The sequence below is a fragment of the Notechis scutatus genome, chromosome 5 (assembly GCF_049901735.1).
Source record: "Notechis scutatus isolate UNSWTSFEM ecotype Mainland chromosome 5, rNotScu1.2, whole genome shotgun sequence".
Classification (NCBI taxonomy): Eukaryota; Metazoa; Chordata; class Lepidosauria; order Squamata; family Elapidae; genus Notechis; species Notechis scutatus.
This window is the reverse complement of record NC_142013.1, coordinates 69,466,004-69,485,393: the sequence shown is the minus strand read 5'-3', so window position 1 is coordinate 69,485,393 and position 19,390 is coordinate 69,466,004. Positions and strand designations below refer to the sequence as shown.

The following is a 19,390-nucleotide window of genomic DNA, read 5'->3' as shown; positions in this document are numbered from 1 at the left end:
CTGTAACTATTTCATCTATTACCATTTTTAGAACTGCAAAATTATACGTGGCTGGCTGCTATGCCTATGTGTGGGTAAAATCCCCCACCTACTGAAATGATGAGTTGATTGACAACCCAAACTCCACTGAGAAAATTTCAATGATGGGTGTCATTTAACACTGATTTCCTGGGTGAGATCTGAAGTAGAAGTGTCCTTTGACTATTCTATTACAAAAAAAAGTGGAAGGCAGGAGTGTTTCATTGATGTGATAAAGCATGATCTAAACCTGATTCCTGAACAATAATTTACACATTCAGGTGGAGAATGAAGAAGTCTATATTACACCAGTATAATATCTTTGTATATTTTTATGTTGGGTTACAGGAATCAGTTTTCAATTTTCAAGTATCAATTTAATACTTTAAATTCTGAACAAGAATTAGTCAGAAACACTGGTTGTGACGAGTCTTATTTTGATGAATAAGATAAATTAAAGTTAACCTTTTTTTAAAAATAAGAATACAGCCCAAAATGGAAAACTGAATTTAAAGTCACAACTACCTGCAATTTAAAGTCACAACTACCTGCAATATGAAGACAAAAAACACAAAGCAGATAATGGAAAATGTTATATCTTCACAAAGCTTTCTGTATTACATCTCTTAATACATCTGTATTACATCTCTTAAGAAGAAACCTTATCCTAGACATTTAGCAATATATTGTGATGATTTTGTTGCATTGTACAATGTTCTTCTTTACAATGGATATCTGGAATAAAATATTAATGTTTTCAAAGAACTCTATTACATTAAAAATGGGAGGGTCACCTAAAATATTCTACATAGAGTTAGTTAATATTTCAAAGAACAGATTCAACAGGGAAAAGGAAACTTGAGCTGATATTGCCCAAGCAGTAACAAAGAGTACAATTTTGTTATTTGGAGATGAAGAAATGCCAGAAATAAGGCAGACTGATTAATAAAGATTAAAAAAGGAGATATGGATGAATTAAAGAGTAATGAACTGTTTTGTTTAAAAGTATTTCAAGGTTCCAAATGTTAATTTATAATTCAGCCCAGTAAGTATAAATGTAATACCCTGGATGTTGTTTGTCTTAACTCACATTAGGCTTTTGAACATCTCTGTTATGAAAATATTATGCACATATTCAGATCTGCTCTTATATCAGAGTCAAGGCCCCATAGCAGCTGGGGATTCTACATGTCTTTTAATCTCTACATTATGGAATTGAGACTATTTATGCCAGAAAGTAAATCTGCCTTTGTCTGGAATAGCTGTTTTGAATGCAAAGGGGAAAAAATGCATCATGAGCCTGTGTCGAACGCCCACCCCGGCCAGGCCTACCCCAGCCCTCCAAGGTAAAACACAACTCTGATGTGGCCCTCAATGAAATCAAGTTTGACACCTTTGGCTCTAATCTCTTCTTAAAAACATCTGGTGATGGAGCACTCACGATTTCTGCAGACAAGCTGTTCCACTTGTTAATTGTCCTCACTATTAGGAAGTTTCTCCTTAATTCTAGGTTGCTTCTCTCTTTGATTAGTTTCCAATCATTGTTTCTTATCCTGCTCTCTGGTGCTTTGGAGAATAATTTGACCCCCTCTTCTTTGTGGCAGCCCCTGAAATACTGGAATGTTGCTATCATCTCACCCCAATTCTTCTTTTCTTTAGAGTAGCTAGACCCAAAACTTGCAGCCATTCTTCATATGGTTTAGTCTACAGGCCTTCGATCATCTTAATTGTTCTTCTCTGAACTTTTTCCGAAGTCTCAACATCTTTTTTGTCAGAGATGGCATTCAGCTGATTTGGACCAGTTCAGACGTACCAGTAGTGTAAATTTTGAGTAGTTTGGAGAACTGGGAAATACCACCTCTGGCTGGCCCAGCCCACCTGCCCCCACCCGTGCCCTTTCCTGCCCTAAATAAGGCTAAATTCCCCTGATTTTTAGCTCAGCTGTTTTGTGCATCAGAGAGGATTGCTGTGTCTCAGCTGATCTAAAAAAGCAGCTCACCTCACCAACGCTGACACCGAGGGTGGTCTTTGAGTGCTGCACTGCACCTGTGTGAAGCGCGCTCTCATAGAACCAATCACAACTCGCCTCCACGCCTTGTCTCCTCTGCTCACCAAAGGTAAGCAATGCATGCTGCCTGCTCGCCGTTCACCTGGGCTGCTGCACTGCTTTCTGGATAGGACTTAGAGGACCCAATGCGGTGGCTGACAGCTGCTAAATTGCAGTCTGCTCTCCGAGCAAAGGACAGCAGCGGAGAGAAGCAGCCACTGCCCTGGAGAGCAGAGATGGAGTGGAGCAGGCCTCGAAATGCTGCCCTGTCGAGCCTTGCAGAAGCTGTGCGCACGCACATGCGTGCACAGTCACATTTTCAGCAACCATGGTAGGTTAATTTGAAACCCACCACTGTTTTTTGTAGTATGGTGACCAAAACTGGTTGCAGTGTTCCAGGTGTGGTCTTACTAGGGTTTTGTAAAGCAGCACTAATACTTCATGTGATCTTGATTCTATGCCTCTATTTATACAACCCAGGCTGCTGCTGTACAGTGCTGGCTCATATTCAAATGATCATCCACTAAGACTCCAAAGTCCCTCTCACAATTACTGTTTTTGAGCCATGTCTCACCTAATCTGTACTGTAAAGTTTTGCTTTTCTCCACATTAAAATTCATTTTGTTGAATAGGGCCCTTTTTTCACATTTGTCAAGATCTTTCTGGATCCCGAGTTTGTCTTCTGGGATGTTGGCTATTCCTGCCAGTTTCATATCATCTGCAAATTTGTCGAGTTTCCCTTCTATTCCCTCATCTAATTATAAAAATATTGAAGAGTACTGGGCCTAAGACAGAGCCTTGTGATACCCCATTGCTTAGTTCTCTCCATATAGATGTAGTACCATTAAGGACTAGTTGTTGAGTACTGTTTTTCAGCCATCTACAAATCCATCTGGTTGTGATGTTGTCTATTCCACATTTTCTAGCTTACCAAGAAGTAGATTGTGGTCTACTTTGTCACATGCCTTACTGAAATCTAAGTATACTGTGTCCACAGCATTTCGCTGGTCTACTAATTTAGTGACTTTATCAAACAATCCAGATTAGAAATTCAGATTAACAGAGTTGGAAGGGACCTTGGAGGTCATCTAGTACAACCCCTCACCCAAGCAGGAGACCCTACACCATTTCTAACAAATGGCAGTCTCTTCTTGTAAGGCTTCATTGATGAAGTTCCCAGAACTTCCAAACGTAAATCACCGAACTGGTAGTTACACCAGTCAGATCCCATCCCTGTCAGACAGCTGTTCTCTTACTATTTTTTGGCTTATTTTAACTTTAATTTCTTAACTTTACAGTTATGTTTTTGGTAGGTTGGGCTATAGTTTCTTTTTGCATGAAGACCAATGCAAAGAATGAGTTAAGCAGCTCTGCTTTCTCTCTGTTGCCTGTTACTTCCTTGCCATCTCTCTTTAGTGGACGGACTGTTTTCTTGATTTTTTTTCTTGTTATTTATATTTTGGAAGAAACTTTTTTTTATTATCTTTGACTTTTGTTGCAAGTCTTTGTTCATTCTGAGCCTTTGCTATCCCGACTTCGTCTTTGCAGATTCTGGCTATTAGTTGTGTGTCCCTCTTTCCATTTTTTGTACTTGTCCTTTTTGTCTTTCAGTTTGTCAGAGAGATCTCTGTGCAGCCATGCTGGTTTCTCCTTGGATTTCTTGTTTATCTTTTGCAGTGGTATTGTGCTAGACTGTGGTTTTATGATCATATTTTTCAGAGTTTCCCAAGATTCTTGTTTTCTCCTTCAGGATTTTCATCCAAGGAATCTTTCCCAAGTTCTCTCTGAGCTTGTTAAATCAACTCTTTTAAAGTCTGCGACTGGTATCATTATAGAGCCTCGGTGGCGCTGTGGTTGGAGTGCAGTACTGCAAGCTACTCCTACTGCAATTTGGCAGATCGAATCCCACCAGGCTCAAGGTTTACTCAGCCTTCCATCCTTTCGAGGTGGGTAAAATCAGGACCCAAATTGTTAGGGGAAACATGCTGACTCTGTAAACCACTTAGCGATGGCTGTAAAGCACTATAAAGCAGTATATAAGTCTAAGTGCTTTTACTATTGCTATTGTGTTCCATTGCTTGTCTTTGTGCTATGTTGAATTCTAGTATGACATGGTCACTCTCAACCAAGGTTCCTGCACTTTCAACTCCCTCTATCAATTCTTCTCTGTTTGTAAGAATTAAGTCCAGTATGGCTATCCCTCTAGTTTCCTTCTCTACCTTTTGAATGAAATAGTTGTCAACTAGATTGGTTAAGAATCTTGTTTGATCTCCCAGTTGATAACTGGATAGTTAAAAGTCTCCCATTATTACTGTGATAAGCTTCCTATATACATTTGTTAACTGGTTGGCAAAGAGTTCATCTATTTCTTCTGATTGTTTGGGTGGCCTGTAATATACACCAATGGCAATGTAATTTTTTCCCTTTTATATTGACCCATATACACTCTGGAGGGCTTTCATCTTTGATCATGTGCATTTCTGTAGATATGTAATGATCTCTGTGAACCACATCTCCCCGTCTATTATTGTATTGCGGCATCCTCGATAGGGCTAGAAAATTCCTTCTCCCAGAAATATACTTCAGGGTGAAGTGGAAGCATTTAAAATACTGTGCCCACCTACTTGTTTGGGGGACAACTTGCGCCAAGTTTGGAGGGCTTCAAGGTTCTTGTGATCTGCCCACACTTCAAAGGGTACATGACTCCCCTCCAGCAGATGCCACCATGTCATCAGTGCCCACCGGACCATGTAGGCTTCCTTTTCCCAAATTGCCTACCACCTTTCAGTGTCGTTGAGTTTGCATGATGTATAGGCGCATGGTTGCAGGTTACCCTGCTCATTGGTTTGGAGAAGGGCAGCTCCCACAGCCACATCACTGGCATCAGCTTGTACCACAAATGCTCGCTCCAGATCTGGATGTTTTAGGATGGGCTCTAGCAAACAATGCCTTTAACGTTTCAAAGGCTCTTTGACATTCCATTGTCCATTGTAGTGGTTCATTGGGTCTGATTTTCCCTGTTGTGTGCTTTATCTTGAGAAGATTGGTTAGTGGTAGGGCGACCTGTGTGAGCGAAGGGATGAACCACCTGTAAAAGGTTGCGAATCCTAGAAAACTTTGCAATTGCTTGCGAGTCTTAGGTGCCTGCCAGTCCAAAACCACTCTCACCTTCGCTGGATCCATCTCCACCCCGGTGTTCGACTCATGATATCCTAAGTAATCCAACTGGTGGAACTTGCATTTGGACAACTTTATGTACAAATTTGCTGCCAACAGTTTTTCATTATCCCTGTAATCCTTCCCCCCCAAATAGCAACCCCGAAATGGCCTGCTGGAGGCTCACCATTTTGAGAGTTGACACACAAAAATTTATATCCTTTTAAAACTAAATCACAACCCTTGTCTGGCTGCTTGTCAGAACTCACACCCCAGACAAGCTCAGGTGTAAACACCTGAGATAAGCCTAACTACAAAGAATGCAATTAGCACTAGAATGTAGCAAAAGAGCAAGCACAGCAGCTGTTGCTTGTTAAACCAATTACCAGAACAAATAGACATAGGAACTAGACAGATTTGTCAATCCTGCTTCTTTTCAGGAACAGAGATTAACCTTTTTCCTTTCAAACAAAGTTGAAAAGGGAAAATTATCCCATAATAAACACAGGATTAAACTTCACCAAAAACCAGTTTCAGACCAAAACTCAGAAAGGGTATATAAACTCACATTTGAATGTCAATTTTTCTAGCTAGCCAAGAAGACTTGCTGAATGTTACTCATTTTGTTTCCTCATCTTTAAAAGTTTCTTTCTGGCAGCTCTGCTTCCTTATACAATTTTTTATTTGAAGTGCTGATTATTGCATCCCAGCTGGAAAAACTCCAGCAGGGGAGTATTTCCTCCCAACAGCAGTGTAAAAAGCTTAAAACAACTCTTCCCCTTTAAGAAAGCCAAACCCCTAATAAAGCAAAGTACCAGCAAAGAAAAAAAAATCAGGAGAAGCTCAGGCAACAGTAAGTCTGGGTGTACTGCCAAGAACCTTTAGCTGTTACAATATAATAAGCCTTAATGAAGAGGCAGTTTCTCTAAGCAGGGCAATAAAGACTAGGCTAGAAACAATACTAGAACGTTTCCTTCCCACCTTCCTTACAGGATTAGCCCTGTAAAGTGAAAAAAACCAAAATATTTCTTCCAACAACTGATTCTCCGAACTGCTCAGAAAGTTAATAAATGGTTCTCCTGAATAAGTGTGAACCAGCTGAATCCCACCACTTTCCCCCCTTCAATTTTAGTTTAAAGCACTTCTGATGACTTGGACCAGTCTTTTGGCAAGTACATTTTCCCCTGTTTTTGTGAGGTGCAGCCCATCCCTTGCCAAGAGTCCTTCTGCTAGGTAATGCAATCCATGGTCCAGGATACCAAAGATTTCTTGGCAATACCAACCCTTTAGCCAGTGGCTTATTTCTAGTCCCCCCACCCCCTGCAATGGGTGGCTGACCTTTCATTGGGAGCACTGTTCTGACCTAGGCTTCCCCCAAAAGCACTAAGCAGACTCTTTGTCCTGGTAAAAACCTCCTCACTGTCCAACTCTGCTGCCAGTTCCATTAGCCAGCCGCCACCGGCCACAACAAGCATTGATGAGAACATTACTTGTGCTCCCATCTCCTTAACCTTACTGCCTAATTGCTTATAATCTCTCAATATTGTACTTAGATTCTGTGCTGTGTCATTCGTCCCAATGTGAAAAGGAGAAAAGGGTAATCACCTGTGGGCCTAATTATTTTGGTTAGGTTCTCAGTCACATTTTAATTTTTGCTCCAGGAAGACAACATACCTCCCTAGATTGTATGTCCGGTCTGCAGATGGCTGGTTCTATACCTTTGAGAATAGAATTTCCTATCACCAACACTTGCCTTCCTTTTTTAGGGAGTACAGTCTGGGGTGCTTTTCTGTTTATCTCAGGCGTGTTTGTAGATGTGACACTTTTAGGCATATTTGATGTCTCTTTCCTAGGTGTCTGCATGTTTTCTTTGAAGGGAAGGTTGTGGGCCTTTGTATTTTCATCTTGGGGAGAAATCGATTGTTCAGCTTTAATGGGACTGCTTCTGGTTGGGTTAGATTGGGCAGTAGGGGCTTGTAAGATGTATGCCGCATTTTTCTTTGATTATTGTGTTTCCTTCTATTTGTGTCATACTTCCATTTATCTTCCTCCAAGGATTTATCACCAGGGTCAAATCCTCTGGGAGTTATTTATTCAATACAAAATAGAAAAGAATAACATAGATTGAAATTGGAATAATTAGAATAGGAATTGGAATAATTAGAATTGAAATAATTAGAATTAGAATAATTAGAATTGGATTAGAATTAGAAGAATTAGAAAAATTAAAAGAATTAGAATGGAATAGGAATAGGAATAGAAGAGAATAGGAATAGAATTATGTGATTTAATTTAGTATAGCTTTCTTGGTGTAGGTTGGAGTTTGGCTAGAATTGCTTCTAGATTCCTTACTTTCTCCTCTTGTAGTTCACAGAGTTTACATTTAATACAGGTATAATTTGGGTGGTCTTCGGGCATAACCACATACATGGAAGATCAATTGCATACCACAATAGTATTGGTCCATGAGTTTGTTTCTTTTTGCTGGTTCTTTTTAGGGTAAAAAAATGTGTGTGTGTGTATGTTTTGTATGTATGACAATTATTTCCTAATTTGCCTTTTTCCCCTTGTTCAACTACAGCTACTCCTCAACTTACAACAGTTCATTTAAAGTTGAAAGTTACGGCACTGAAAAATGTGATTTATGACCGTTTTCCACAGTTACAACCTTTGCAGCATCCCCATCATCATTTGATCAAAAGTCAGATGCTAGGCAATTGGTTCATACTTATGTCCATTGCAGCATCCCATGGTCCCCTTCTGCAATCTTCTGACAAGCAAAGTCAATGGGGAAGCCAGATTCACTTAACAGGTTATTAAAATCAACTGCAGTGATTCATTTAACAACTATGGCAGGAAATCTGGTAAAATGGGACAAAATTCACTTACCAAATGTCTTGCTGAACAATAGAAATTTGGGGCTCAATTGTGGTCCTAAGTCGAGGACTACTTGTACTACATTTGGATCAGGGAGATTTACATTTATAAACTTGGTTAGCTTTAAAGCTCTTATTTGCAATATTTCAATGGAATTGTTAGGAGTGGAAATCAGAATATTAGTTGAGGTTGAGAAAGGATAGTATAAGACAGCCTTTGTGGCCTATTAGGAACTGGGCTGCACAGCTGAAGGTGAGCAGCAGGTGAGCAAGCAAAATCCAAACCATCCACCTACACCAGTCTGTGGAAAAACTGTACTCCACGAAACTGGTCCCTGGTGCCAAAAAGGTTAAGGACTGCTGGTATAAGACAATATTAAATAGATGAAGTTTTCATAACAAATTTGATATACAGTAACTAATGCTATACATTTACCCATATTTATTTAGTATATGGCACGTGTTAGCCAGGGATCACTGAGGTTGCTGGCTGGCTCTGTGAAACAATTTTTTTCAGGCGGTGTTATCTTTACCCGCGGGACACCTGAATGCCAGTAGGCAATGGGGGGGCTCCTTTCTTGTCTCTCCGCAGTTTATTCACTCATGAGAATCGAACCACCGAGCTGCTGACCTCAGCGGTGGGAGGCCCAGTGTCTTACCACATGAGCCACTGTTGCCTTGACATTAACTGTTAGATATTTACATAAGGACCTCTGATTGGTTGGTCCGTGGCAGCAGGAAATTAAAGAGCCGTCACTAGTTGTAGCTGCAGCAGCTCCGCTGTAAAAGGAGCTACCACGACTGCTGTTCTTTGTTCTGAACAATGCAATAAACAGGAGTAAACAATCAGAGCCTCCCGCGTGTTCTCTCGCCCATGATTTAACACTGGCAACGAAGGTGGGATTATGAGAGAAGCAGATTGTGAGCAATGTGGCTAATTAGCTGATCAAAGAATGCAACACGGCCGGAAATAATACGCCACCCGCACAGTTCGACCCAACGACTGAGGATTGTGAATCCTACGTCGATCGATTCCAGATGTTCCTGGAAAGCTGTGACCTGAGGTATATTACGGAACAGAAGAAACAAGCCATCTTCCTCACGCATTGCGGACCCACCATATTCAAAATGGCTGAAACTCTCGCTGCCCCGAGCGATGTAAAAACAATGGCCTGGACAGATTTAGGGAGACTTCTGAGGGCCCATTACAGTCCCCCAGTATCTAGTTTAGTTAAAAGACACAAGTTCTTCCAGAGAGACTAGAAGGAAGGAGAGAGTATCATTGATTTTGTCGTGAGCCTGAGGAACATTGCCATAGCATGCGAGTTCCTGAACGTGGACGAAGCAATGAGGGATCGCGTAGTCCTAGGTCTCAGGGATATGACACTTCAGAGCCGCCTCCTAACAAAACCAAAAATAATACTAAAGGAAGCCATCGAAGAAGCATCAGCAGTAGAAGCGTCTCAAAAGTCTGCCACAGCCATGGGGAAGGTGAATAAGACTCCACAGCCCACCCAAAAGGACACCGCTGCCATTCACCACGAGGACCTCGAGTCTGAGTCGGGGTCTGCAGATGACGAAGAAGTGAATCAGCTATGTCCTGAATGGCACCGGAAAAGCTGAGAAAAAAAGCAGAAGAAATTTTGGTGTATGGGTTGTGAAGGAAATCATCCTAGATCAGAATGCCGTTTCCGAGATGCTATTTGCCAACGTTGCGAGTGAAGAGGGCACATCGCGAAGGCATGCCGAGCATTCAAGCCAAACAGCCAAAGGCCAAGACAAGGTACATCCCCAAGGAATCTGGAAAATCAAACTGAGAACCGTGGGGGCCAAAACAGCAGAAATTGATGGAACCATGAGTGGACCACAAAGAGGAGCGAAATGCACCAGACCATGACTGTGGGCCACTCCAGCATGCCAAACGCCAAAGAAGTCCATGTTCACATCACAATAGAAGGTAAACTATGTAGAATGGAAGTGGATTCCAGGTCTCTTCTATCAATGGTGTCGTGGGACACCATCAAAAGTCTAATCCCCCAATTAACAAAGGCCCAACTGAAAAAACAAAAGTAATCCTAAAAAGGCTACCAAGGGAACAAGATTCCCATTATTGGCATAGGAGAATTCCAAGCGACATTCCAAAATTACTCCAGGATTCTGCCTTTAACCCTGGTCGACCGGGACTGGCCAAGTCTGCTGGGGCTAGAGTGGTTCAAACCATTGGGGATCAAATTCACTGGAATCACAGCTTCACAGAAGCGAGTGGGAAGACAAACTGATGGAGGAATTCCAAGATTTGTTCGACAAAAAATTGGGCAAGTACTTGGGGTCCCCATTTCCTTTAACCTAGACCCAAATATAGCCCTGATCAGACTAAAAGCAAGGCGAGTCCTATTCGCACTTAAACCAAAAATAGATGAGCAGTTAGACAAGCTCATTTCCCAAGGAATTCTAGAACCCCTAGACCATGCAAAATGGGAAACCCCCATCGTCACACCTATAAAGCCAGATGGATCTCTGCGCATTTGTGCTGACTACTGGACAACCCTTAACCATGCCTTACAACAAAGTGCGTACCCCGTCCCAGTGGTGCAACACCTCTTACACTCCCTGGAGCAGGGGAAGATATTTGCAAATATTTGCGATATTAGATCTCGCACAAGCCTACCGGCAATTACTGGTAGACACTGAAACGGCAGAAGCACAGACAATTGTCACACACCAAGGGGCTTTTAAATGTAACCACCTACAATTTGGGGTTAGCGTTGCTCCGGGACTATTCCAGAGCCTCATGGAATGATTTCTGCATGGAATAAAGGGGGTGGTGCCTTCCTGCAACACTGTTCTCATCTCAGCCGAGGACAAAGAACAATTACAAGAACGTTTAAGGGAAGTCCTCAGCCATTTCAAAAAGGTGGGGCTTAAAGTAAAAAAGGAAAAATGCCAACTAGCAGCCGACAAGGTAGAATTCCTGAGCTATCTGATAGATAGGGAAGGGATCCACCCCATGGACAGTAAAACCAAAGTGATCAAAGAAGCCCCCAGACCAAAAAGCAAAACAGAATTGCAAGACTTCCTGGGGCTAATTAACTTTTACCATATATTCTTACCACAGAAGGCAACAGTGGCAGAACCTCTCCACAGAATGCTTGACAAGAAAGCAGCCTGGATTTGGGGGCATAAAGAAGAGGCAGCGTTCCAAGAAATAAATAACTTAATTACATCAAAATGCGTACTGATTCAGTATAACGAGACTTTACCGGTAATATTAACTTGTGATGCATCATCGTTTGGGGTGGGTGCAATTATCAGCCACATTTTGCCGAACGTGAAGGAAGTCCCAATAGCATTTTATTCAAAGACATTATCCAAACTGGAACGAAATTACAGCCAATTAGACAAAGAAGCGTTAGCCGCAGTCACCGGAATCAAGAGATTCCATGAATACATATACGGAAGGAAGTTCACATTAGTCACAGATGACAAACCACTATTGGGCATCATCGCGGGGGACATAGCCACTCTGAACATCGTGTCCCCCAGAATGACTCGCTGGATAGAATTCTTATCTGCCTATGACTACAAATTGATCTATAGACCAGGGAAAGAAATTGACCATGCCGACGCATTGAGCCGATGCCCCCTGGCCATCCAGGACGAGGATCCAGCATCAGTGACCACCACACTCCTGATAGAGACAGTTCAATAAATGCCAGTCACAGCATTCGATATTGGGAGAGCAACAGTGAAAGACAGAACTCTGGTGCACGTTTTGAACTGGGTAGGGAAGGGGTGGCCCGAAAAGGAAAAAGCTGAAGAAACTAAACATTTTAGAAACAGACAAAAGGAACTATCCATACTGAAAGGTTGTGTATTGTGGGGGGATCAGGTCATAATTCCGGACATTTTAAGGGACGATATAATGGAAATGTTGCATGCAGGGCACCCGGAGATGGTTAAAATGAAATCTCTAGCAAGGAGCTATGTGTGGTGGCCAGGGATGGATAAAGAAATAAGAGGTCTGGGTATCCACCTGCTGGGTTTGTCAGGAAAACCGACCAGCACCCCCCATAGTGCCTATCCATGAGTGGGAAACACCCAGGGGACCCTGGTCAAGGATACATATTGATTTCTCAGGGCCAGTAAAGGGACACACATTTTTTAATGTAGTGGACACATATTCTAAATGGCTGGAAGTCAGCATTATGCAGTCCACAAGGACAGAGGCAGTCATAAGGAACCTAAGGAAACTTTTTGCAACAGACGGCCTTCCAGATGTAATACTATCCAAAAATGGGCCTCAATTCACAGCCAGGCACTTTGAAGGATTCCTAGCACAAAATGGGTTACAACATGCCCTCTCGGCACCTGGACATCCATCATCAAATGGACTTGCAGAACGCATGGTCCGGTATACGAAAGAAACACTTCAGAAACAGAAATATAAATTGAAATTGGAACCCGAAACATTTTTATTAGGTATGATTAAAGGGAATTTGAGTAGAGATAAAAGATACCTTATTGTACACATTTTAACTGCAGCAAGAATCACATTAGCACAAAATTGGAAGAGTGATAAAATACCACCAAATGAAGTTCTGATTCAAAAAACAATGGACTGTACTGAACTAGATAAATTCACTATGGAACTGAAAGGCAAAGAGGATCGAGAATACTATGCGATATGGAAGAGGTGGTACGAATGGGTGAAGAATAGGGATAAAAATAATGTATAGTCACAAAACAAGAAACATGTATATACAATGACACAATCACTGTTCATGGAAATGAGATTTTTGTATTTTTTGTTTTTTAAAGAATAAAAAATTATTTAAAAAAAGAAGAAGAAACAAACACTTCAGAAACTAGGGTCAGGGGACATGCAAGTGAAAATAGATAAGCTATTAAGTATACAGCACATAACACCTAGAACAACAAATAAAAGCTCTGCTGAACTACTCATGGGAAAGAAACTGAGATCACCCTTAGACAGAGTAGACCCCAATCACATGCCAGAAAGACCACTAGATTCATCCAGCAAATGCCGGACGTTCCAAACGGGTGATTCAGTCTACGCTAAAAATTTAACAGTGGAACCGCTATGGGTACTGGCAACGGTGGTACAGGTAATGGGGCCCTGTTCATACAGAGTCGATACAATGGATGGCAGAAGCTGAGGAAGACACATTGATCAACTACGAACCTGGGAAACAAAGGGATACACAGATATAAGCAGGAAGGAAGGGGAAGCTCCTTCACATATATACATTAGAAGCAGAGAGGAAGGGGGAGACCCTGACCAAACAAAGAATAATACAGAACAGGCCCTGACAACTAATGAAGCACAACCCCAACAACTAAGAATAGCACCAAAAACACCGACAGGTCATAGCAGAGACTTATCAGACACACACAGGCAATGACAAACCAGGGAAGAAAGCGAAAGGGTGGCATCTAGTGGAAGTAAAATGGCCACCATGATGAGGAGATTCCAGGAGGTTCCAAGGAGGGGAGCAGGAGAGGCAATAAGTCCAGCCAAACAGTTCGGAGACCAACTCACGACTGAGCTGCGTAGGTCCGGTTGCACCCATAAGAGCCCTGCCTATTTGAGGGATTACATACAGTAGGCGGAACAGGATTGGGTGAGCTGGACCAGGTGGGGAGGGGTGTTAGATATTTACATATGCACCTCTGATTGGTTGGTCCACGGCGGTGGGAAATTAAAGAGCCGTCACTGGTTGTAGCCGCAGCAGCTCCACTGTAAAAGGAGCTGCTGTGGCTGCTGTTCTTTGTTCTGAATAATGCAATAAACAGGAGTAAACAATCGGAGCCTCCCGCGTGTTCTCTCGCCCATGATTTAACATTAACCATAATTCAAGCAAAATGCACATTAATGTCCCCACAGATCATTAGACATAGGAATTCATGCAAATTTGCTTTAACTCATGAAGTGGCATGCTTTGTTGTTTTTAAATACATTTAATAAAACATATTTATTATCTTCACATACATCTTCAGAAAATAGCCAGGTCATCACTTGGTTCCAAATGAAACTAATATTGGTAACAGATTGATCTTATGTAGTGCAATCTTGTCTTTTATTTTTATAAGGATGAAGCTTTCCATTTATGATGTAGCAATGATATTTATTCATAACTATTGTGGATTGTATTTATTGCTCGTGCCATATTCTGAGGCTGAGAGATATTGAGTTGGTAATACTTTAAAAAAAAATTCACTTTTCCACATTTTAAAAACATATTTTTTAGTGAACAGCATGATTCCAGGTTTTTACATTTCCATACAAACATGACTTTGATCACATATTCATCTTTCACATTTAGTTTCATATCTTATCATTACTTTACATATTTTCTATTAATTTTCTCAAATACTTTCCTCAAGCTTATTTTATAAATTTTCAATTCATTTCTTAACCTATTTCTTTTGACTTTAAATAATTCTCATATCTTCATATTCGTTGTGCTTTATACTTTTATCTGTCAGGTTTGCAATTTCATCGCATATTCTTGTTTCATCATTTCAAAAATTCCATCTCAGCTCAAACATTTCAAAAAAGTTTTCCCCACAATTACCAAGTAGAGTGTGCCACCCCTATAACTTATTTAATGAGTTCCCCTTTAAATCCCAGTAATCATTTAATTTTTAATTGTCCCCTTAAAAATTAATAACAATAATCTCCTAGCAACTACATAACATATATACTTTTTAAGTCAGATTCCACATTTCCGCATCAAAAATAAAAATTAATCTATTCAATTCATCATAAAAACTTATATTAATCTCATTACAACAATCCTCATAATTCATTTCAACTATATTCTATAAATTCATTAAACATGGTTAATAGACTTATCATAATTACTATTTTTTTCACATTTATTCCATTTATCTCTGTTCATAGTTTAACAAAAAAACAAATATTCCAATAACAAAAAAGTATCCGTTCCAATCTTTCATTTTAATAATCTATATTTTGGTAATACATTTTAAAATAAAAGCATCAAAGCAGAACTATTTTACAGCAGAACTATTTTTGTATTTTGCAACAATGCTTACGATACAACACATCTTTTAGAAGCTGTGGTAGGTGTACCCCTTCTCTTTTTTCACAATAATCATAGGTAATATATTAGACTGAAAGATACTGACTGTTCCAAAGTTATTCAAGGACCTAATTATCCCCTAATCCTACATCTTAATCATTACACCAACCTAGTACCTATTACCTATTACCAAGAATCAGTGATGAAACTATTTTTTATTTTGTCCCACAAATTATGAACCCATGATCAGAAATGTTTCAGATAAAAATGGTTCAATCTATATATATAAAAACAAAATACCACTCACGCATCATCACAAAATCTCCAGAACTGTAAAGCCTACAAACTTGAAATTTGGCACATATGTTCCTCTTGACTTCTAGGTGCTCACTAAGAAAGGATTTTTCGAAATGACCATCAGAGCATTAGTATTTCTTTGTTATTATTAACATGCTCTGATGCTAAGGAGTTCTACTCCCCCTGCCCACCTGAAAAGAAATATGTTCCAAATGCAAAACACAAGCAGAGGAGAGGAGTTTCAGTTTCAGAGCTTTAGTACTGCTTTTAGTACAGAACAGTTGAGCTAAGCCACACCCAGGCTCCTTGCTGCCTCCTTCTTGCTCACACAGCAAATACTGTATCAATTTCCAAACAGCCCTCAACTCTCTCATACAGTGACAGGACGCTAGCCAGGTGAATACTGATGGATGCTGGTAGGCAGAGGCACAATTTTTTCTCCTTCCTCTCCAAAAACTAAACCCGACCACATAATTTTGTAGTGAAGCATGGATATCAAGCTAGTATGTTATATATATACATTGGTCATTTTTATAAAATAGTAATAATAACAAGAGGAGACTATCAAGTTGGTGCACAGGTTAAGTAAAGAAAATAGTAATCTGAAACAAAGAAATAGCTATACAGAGCTTCATAAGCCTAAATTATAAAGCAATTTTGCAATACTTCTTGGTGCAGGCAATAAGTAATTCCTTCTATAAGCTACTATATTGATGGATACACAGTAATTTAGTAGTTGACATTTAAGTTGACAAGTACAGTACTTAGCATCTAAGGTAACTAGTTTTCCCAAGTAAAGATGACTAAAAAATTCCTTAGCCAATGTCAAGACCTGGCAAATATCCATCCCCACAAGCAACTGATATTAACCAATTTTAGTAATGTAATGTAATGATGAAATGGATCCCCAGGAGGGAGAGGATGCATTCCAGAGAAGTAAGAGGTAACATAGCCCAGATATTATGTGAGAAAGAGGGTGAAGACTGCTTCTAATAGTTCACAGAGTATATTGTAAATGCACACAGTAGCTTCCTCAATCTGGCAAAATTTTGTCTACAGGTGTGAAACAATAAAGAACTCAGACTGGAAAAATTGCGAAGAGTCATTTTTGGGTTTTGAGCCTGACCATTTTAATTGTAAATTCATGATGTGAATAAGAGATGAGTCAACAATAAGAGATGAACCTCAATGACAGGGCTTTGAATATCTCCATCAAATTGCTGTCCATAGATAACCTATCTCAATCTGACTGTTCACAGGGAGACACAGCTCTTGATAACTATGCAAGATATTTAATTTTTCCTGCTATGTTTCATACTTTTGTGTCAGAAGATCATGCCAACAAAGCAAAACAAAATCCAGGCTGCAGTACTAACATGGATGAAAGAATGGATTACTTTAAGAAATACAAGGTTATTGATGTTGGAGGGGCACAATTTGCAATTGGGTTGGCACACCTTTTTATGGTATGGGAGAAATAAAATACATGGTTACTTTCAAAGACATTTTATTAGAAATGCTTTATTGTTAACATGGGAAAAAACTAGAGAACAACACTATTTGAAAATTCCAGTCTGGTTATCGACAATGCACTTACACACCCAAATGTTTTTAAAATGGGAAGTATTGTTAGATATAAAGATATTCTGAATGAAAAGGGTGAGCTCAAACAAAACAAGAATTGAATGAACAAGGGGTTAATATGAATTGCTATCCATACAAGCAAATACAATCAAGATATGAAAAATATGTTAAAACTGAAGGTATTAATAAGGAGTTGACAGAGTTGGATAAAAGTGTAACAGGAATGGAGAGATAAGCTATTTAAAAAATTGTATTGTTACTTACTAGGTGTTAAACTAGAAGAAGAGCAGGTAAAGGAAACGATGATAGGATGGGCGAAAATTTTTGGGTATACCATAGAATTAGACAAATGGCAGAAGCTATGGGAAAGAAATTATAAATTAACAATATCAACAGCATACAAAGAAAATCTGTATAAGATGTTTTATAGATGGCACTTTGCACCAGCAAAACTGGCAAAGATGTTTAAAGATAAATCAGCAAAATGCTGGAAGTGCCACCAGGCACCAGGATCATATTACCGTTTGGGGTGGACATGTGTAGAAGCTAAAACATATTGGACAAAAATACACACATCATTGGAAAAAAATAATAAAGAAACACATAGATTTGAAACCTGAAGTATTTTTTATTAGGGATGGTACCTGAATGTTACAGCAAAGAAAAAATATATTTAATTATTCATGTATTAACAGCAGCTAGGATTGTATTTGCTCAGAATTGGAAAAGTGATAAAATATCAGCAGAGGGAAAAGTGATTGAGAAAATATTTGAACACGCAGAGATGAATAGATTAACACTAGCAATCAAAGAAAAAGAAGAAACTGAATACTATATAGCATGGGACTTATTTTATCAATGGTTTAAGTTAAAATTGAGTAGAGGAATATATAGAGAAATAAGATTGTTATGAAGATAATAGATATAAGAGATAATGGCTTATAGAGAAAATGTGATTATTGGTAAGAAAAGTAATAATTATAATTGTTAGCACAAGATATACAGTATGTACCCAGTCGACACACTGTTTGAATAAAATATGGAATCAATGTAAATATAAATTATTATTTTTTTATTAAAAAAAAAGCAAAACAAAATCCTAGCTTGGTTTCTACATATATGATATGATTGTGGCCAAATTTGGCTAATTTCATGTTTTCCTGAAAATAAGACTGGGTCTTATTTTCTTTTGACCCCCTAAAAAATGGCTAGGGCTTCTTTTCAGGGAGGTCTTATTTTTCCCCCCATGTATCAAATGGTGGAGGCGAGCTGCCTTTCTGCCTCCTTGCCTAACGGTCTTACCAGAAGCTTGGTCCACGGGACAGTTGATCTGCCAATGCCTCAAAGAATTATGGCTGCTTTTGCAGCCAATTGAGACTGCAAAAACAGCAAAAGGCCCCACGTACCTCACGCCCTCTTCAAGAACAGTCTTACCTCAATCAAAGTTCTTGGCGTGCCTCAGCCTCCACCTGCCCTTCTTGCTGGCCCTACTGCTACTGGGACACTTTTAGCCACTGGCAGCCGAGCAGGTGCCTGTGCTGCTGGCCTCATGGGGGCTCTTTGCCCTTCTGGCAGCACTGCTTTGGGCCATCCTGCTGGCCTGCTCCTGCCTGGTGTGGGGTGAGTCGTCCCAGATCTATGACCTCCAGAGCATCCTGGAGCACACAGCCAGCACAAGAGCTAGCACCCACCAGAGCCAGGGCCCAAAGAGCACCGGGCTGAGCTCATAGCCCAGCACCTGCAGCAGTGAGTAGACCTGCAGGAAGGTGATCAGCAGCCCAAATGTGGAGCAGGTGAGGTGGCATGGCTGTACTGGTGACCATTGGCTAAGGGGCCTTGGCAGGCCAGTGGGGGGGGGCACTCCAAAGGTTGTAGATATTGGCTGACTTGCCCTACGCCAGGCAGGAGCAGCCCAGCAGGGAAGCAGGGCAGCTGAGAGCAGCTCTGCCAGGAGGGCTAAGAGCTCCCACCAGGCCAGTGGCTGCATTGGCAGTCACTCGTGCCAGTTGCTACGAATGAGTGGCGAGCACATCAAAAGCGAAAAGCAGGACTTGGCTCTTTCCTGAAATGAGCTTGCAGCACAAGCTGGACACAGAGTGGGCAGCCCTGTGCCTCTGCTGGTGCTGTCCCGGCATGTTTTGGAAGGGAGATAAAAATAAATCCTGGAGTCTCTCGCTGCTGCTGTGCAAACCCCAGCACAGGCAATGGCAGCTGTCCCTTCTCCCTTCTAAAACATGCTGGGATGGCATTGGCAGCAGGCGGAGGCAGAGGGCAATCTGATCAAACCTCTGTGTGTGTGTTTGTATGCATGTGTAAGAGAGAGTGAGCACACTGCCGCCAGCCCT

At 40.6% G+C, this 19,390-nt stretch overlaps 1 protein-coding gene across 17 annotated transcripts in view; it reads right to left on the bottom strand.

Annotated features, from left to right (window-relative positions):
- The window catches only part of MAP7D2 (MAP7 domain containing 2), a 77,626-nt gene that overhangs the window by 40,057 nt on the left and 18,179 nt on the right, over positions 1-19,390 (bottom strand). Inside the window, exon 2 of one of the 17 annotated variants that reach the window (XM_087966939.1) lies at positions 17,310-17,404. The exons of the other annotated variants lie outside the window; for them this stretch is intronic. The gene's annotated coding sequence lies outside the window, so the exon portion shown is untranslated. The remainder of the gene's footprint in view (positions 1-17,309; positions 17,405-19,390) is intronic. 17 annotated transcript variants of the gene reach the window in all.